A 4,996-nucleotide genomic window follows, 5' to 3' on the forward strand; every position below is an offset into this window, starting at 1 on the left:
CGGGCGGGGGCGGGTGCAGCCTGTCCGGGCTCCTCAGCCCGCCTCGACGGCCTCTCCTCGGCTCCCCGGCCCGCCTCGCCTGTCGTTGCCCGCGCTCAGCCCCCTCAGCCCCGCGCCGGCTGCGGGAGGAGCCCAGAGCGTCCCCCCCAGCTCAGAGGCACCGCGGGCTGCCCGGGGGCCGAGGGGCTGGGGCCCTGTGGGGCTGCCGGGCCCCTTCGCAGCCACCTGGTTCTGAGGAGCTGCCCGCAGGGACGGGCGGGCTCTCCCGCTCCGGGCCTCGCTCGCCTCGCGGGGCCGGGGCCGGGGCCGGGGCCTGCCCGGGGCGGGAGGCACGTCCGGCCGTCCCGGCCGCAGAGCAGGGCCCTGCTGTGCGCTCTGGGGCCGCCTCGCTGCGATAAAGCTGCTCCAGGTCCTTGGCAGCACAAGCGGTTGGTTTTGATACTCCTGAATAGGATGGTGGGCCTTGTTCCCGTGGGCCTTTGTTAAGCGTTGCTTGAAGGTGCTCTGGTTGCTTCTCCTATACCGACAGGGTTGGATTCAGAAAGCAACCTATATAAAGTAAAATGGCCTTTTGTCAGAGGTTGTCCCGCAGGTTTTCACTGTGAGATCGTTCCAGTTAGCAAAGCATATAATGGTTTATCCTGGCTCTGTGTTTCCAGACCACCCCCTGGCTCTTTGGGATGGAAGAGGATGTGCAGGGCTGTAGTGCCCAGCCCTTTCGAGTTTTGTTGCCCTTTCCTGTTCCTATGATTTTTGGAATCTCTCAGATTGAAAACTAGGTAATTAAAAATCTAAATTTTTTTCCAGCAGCATATTTGTTCCTGAGCTACCGTGCCAGTTTGTGCGTTTTTTCTGGTACAATGTCTTTTCCTTTGGATGTTTTCATTTTTGCTGTTGCTGAGCAGAAAATCCATACTAGTTACAAATTAAGCTGACTGACTGCAGAGTGAACAAACTATAATGGAAAATATCAAATTGTAGGTGTAGGAAATTAAAGTTGCAATGGTTACAATAAAAGCCTTGGTGAAAGCAGGCAAAGTGCATTTATTCAAAACATGCATCTTCAGGTTGGCAATCATTTTAACAGTTATTTCATGTGCTTAACATACAGTAATACAAAAGTACATCTGAAATGGAGGCTTGCTTGAGGAAGAAGTTTTAGCCATCTGTAAGTTATGGTTTGCTAATAATACACAGTGCCTGCAGTAAGGGTTTCACATGGCATAGCTCAGAGCCTCTGCTGTCCTTGCATAGTCCCAGGCTGAACTTCAGCTGGGAAACTCCTCCCTGTTATATAGAAGAGGCTGTTTGGAACTCCCTGTCTGCTCACTGCCCTCCTTGTGAGGAATGCAATTACCACATGACAAGTTTCATTCCAGATCATCATCCCTCCACTTTCAGGCTGTTATAAGACCTTACTTCCTGTATGCCTCCTGTGTCTTGGAATCTACTGCTGATGCATAAACCCACCTTTTAATGCTTAATTTTTTTTTCTGTTGGGTTTTTTTTGGTTTGGTTGACGTTTTTTTTTGGCATGGTATATTATCTGCAGTACATCAAGCTGTTTGCTGCCAGAAAAGCACCTTGGATTTCTGGTTAATCTACATATTTTTTTACATTTTTTTTCTTCACAGAACTTTTAGTTCATCTGAAGCTTGAGAAACACTAACTTGTGGAAGCTGTTCCCAGGACAGCAGCAGATTGGTGTGCAGCACAGGGAGCAAACTGAACACTTTCAGCAGATTTATGGAAAGTATCAGGGATGGAATGTGTCCTCCAGTGTGAGGCACTGGATGGTGAACATCCTTCCCCTATGGAGAAGAGAGCCTGTCAAGACTGACTCTTAGATGGGACAAGCTTATTTGCAGTCATCAGTACAGCAGGAAAACAGAAGAGTGGGAAGTGGCAGAATCTCAGGAAAACCAGGGAGTGAAAGTGAACGTTCAAGCTGATTGCATTGAAGGTTAGTGTCTGTGTCTGCTGCAGGGCAGGCTGAGAAAGGGGCATTTCAGGACCATGCACTGAAGTCATAGCCCCTCCAGGGCCAGCAGCCATGTTGATTGGAGTAGGGTTTCAGAATCATGACTGCTTAAATTACTGTTGTGAAGGATATTGCATACAAGTAGCATGGTTTCCTTTTTCAACCAAAGCCAAACGGACAGAATGGCATTAGCATTGAATATGGGCTCAAAATATAAGGAATATGGGCCTTGTTCTGTACAGCAACATGTATTTTCAAGGCAGGTTCAGCTAAAATCCACCCACAAATACGTGAGTCATAACTCAGAAGCACACTCCAGTGTAGACATATCCTGAGTCACTTCCATCTCAGAAGCTTATAAATATTTAGTTAGCCACTTAGCTTTTAATTTAGCAGAACAACAAAGATTCATTAGACAGATCTCCAGAATTATCTTTCACTAAGAAGCTGCTTAAATACTTCCACTCTTGCAGGTTCCTTTTCATTTCTATACAATTCAATTATTTGATACATACAGCTTACAAATAACATAGTTGAACTAAGAATGATTTTCTTCTGATTCTGATCCTTCTGTAATTAGTTGCCTCTGTTTCAAATGCCAGCTTTGCTCATTGCAAGAATATATTTTAATTTTGGCAATAACTGATGAACCCTAATAAGAACATGACTGTCCTGATGTGGAAGGGCACGTAGCTCTTCCTAAAAACCACTGTCAATCTGCAGCTCCAGCAGACTGTGCTGGAGTCATTGAGGATGCACCTGGACACATTACTATGTTAAATGGAAAACACATCAACACATTTTTAATAAGGTTTTGGGGAACAAAAAATTTAAAACTTAAAAAGGCTTGCTTGTATCTCTATTTTTTGCAGTGGCAGGAGGGAAGAAGAGTGGCAGTGTGAAGGACATAACATTAGGAAAAACAAAATTGTCATTGTTTTATAAAATCATCAATTTGTTGTTATGTCTACAGGTGTTTAGTTAAAACTATTTGTTATATCAAAATGTGATTCTTGAATTTACATTTCTCCCATTAACAGATTCAACCAGAAGCCAGTGGTTGCCTTGCAGACTGTCTTTCATAGCAGACTTTTTACAGACTGTTTATCTGCACATGAGTCACAGGCTGAGCAGCCTTCCTTTCTACCAGAGCTGTTTGAACCCTGGAACTGAAAGGTAATCAGCAGAGATGAAAACCAGATTGGCTTGATGCTTTCTTTTTTTCCCCTTGGTCAGCAGTGCTTTTTCTGTTTACTGTTTTGCATGATTGATTTTTATTTCAGTAATTCACACACACAGATGCCACATATATAGGTTTTTAAATTTTGATAGAGCAAAGCATCTATTCATGTGATTGCTGTACTAGAGGAAAAAATACTGTATCATTCTCTGTCCTACAGAGACATTCTCAGTCCTATAGGTTCCTCTTTTCTACAATCTAGAAAAAAGATTGTTGGCTCAAGAAGAACAGGTGGGTAGGAGCAGAACTGATGTCTGTCTGCAAGAATACAGGCTTAAGTAAGTCTAACATAACACTGCATAAAGGCCAAGTCAACAGAATAATAATTCATGTGGCCTCACTATAGGTGATAATAGGAGCAAAACCTTCCCAAAGAAAGGAGTTATGGAAATGCAAAGGCAGAAAGCATCCCCTCTCAAAACAAACAAACAAACCACCAAAAAAACAATAAATCAAACCAGACAAAAAAGGAGAGGTGAGTTTTTCCCTTGCCGTAAGATGTATCCTTATTGTGCTGAGCTGGCAATAACAATGTAGCTGTAGCTGCTCATTATAGCATGAAGGGCTTAGTCAAACCCAAGCACACACAGCAGAACCCTGATGAACACCCAGCTTCACAGAGCTGACTTGTTATTTTCCAGTGAATAATAAAGGGCTTAGATATGACATTTATTATGCCATTATCAGAGTAAGGTACCAAAACAAGAGCTGTATCTAGTTTTGAATGCTTTTCTGTAAAATGTCTGATGTTGAAGATGACTTAAAACACTACACAGCCAATCAACATTATATTAGGGTATTTGGAAAGCCTAAAATACGAGAAGTTTCTACTTAGTTAAAAATATAGAGGTGATATTAAAAACTGGAAATGATTATTTTTTCTGTTTCACACTCAAAGGATAAACTAACATTCTGAAAACTATTCTGTGTAGGATTCATAGTTGGTTGAGGTTGTAGAATACTAAATTTTATGAAATAACTGGTGGTGTGGAAGTTTCAGTTGTCATTGCTTGTGGACATACCTGCCTTCTCCTGCTTTCATGTGATTGATTAGAATGACTGTGTGACTTGGACCAGGTGGGAATTTTGCTTAACTGTTGTATATTCATAGCATTTTAAACAGATTTTTCACCTGGGTAATTGAGCAAAGAATGATCTGTTTCTATCTGTATGAATACATATTCCATATCATCATCAGACACAGCCATCATTAGGTCAGAAACACAGGTTGTGGTAGGAAGGACAAACTAGTATTTCATTTTCAGGACTTGCCTAAACCTGTTATTTATAGTATAGAACCATTTTGTTATATGTTTGCTATACCTTTTTATTTATCTTTTCTTCAACCTTGGGTCTATTAAAAAAAAGAAATGTAAATCCCTGTCCTTAGGAACCTACACATTTAGTGTAGAAACAAAATCAGATACTTCTACAACATCTCATAAAACCCCCATTGTCTTCTTCATTAGCTGCATTACTGTTACAGACTAATACAGTGATAGATGTTAAATGAAAGATTTCTAAGGATGCCACATGTGTTACAATACATCTACATCCCATTGTGGCATAGCAGAAAAAGTTAATGCAGTGGTGGCAGAGGCAACAGAAAGTCACTAAGTAGCCCAGTTCTGTGGGCTTTGTTACTACCTGTGATGGCTTCCTGCACCCCTCTGCAGCTGGAATAAGCATTAAAAGTCAAAAAAGAGCTTGTAGTTCCTGGGAATCAGTAAGACCTCAATGTCTATGTGTAAACATAATTCTGAAAACACATAAAA

The sequence above is a fragment of the Apus apus genome, chromosome 8, assembly GCF_020740795.1.
Source record: "Apus apus isolate bApuApu2 chromosome 8, bApuApu2.pri.cur, whole genome shotgun sequence".
Lineage (NCBI taxonomy): Eukaryota > Metazoa > Chordata > Aves > Apodiformes > Apodidae > Apus > Apus apus.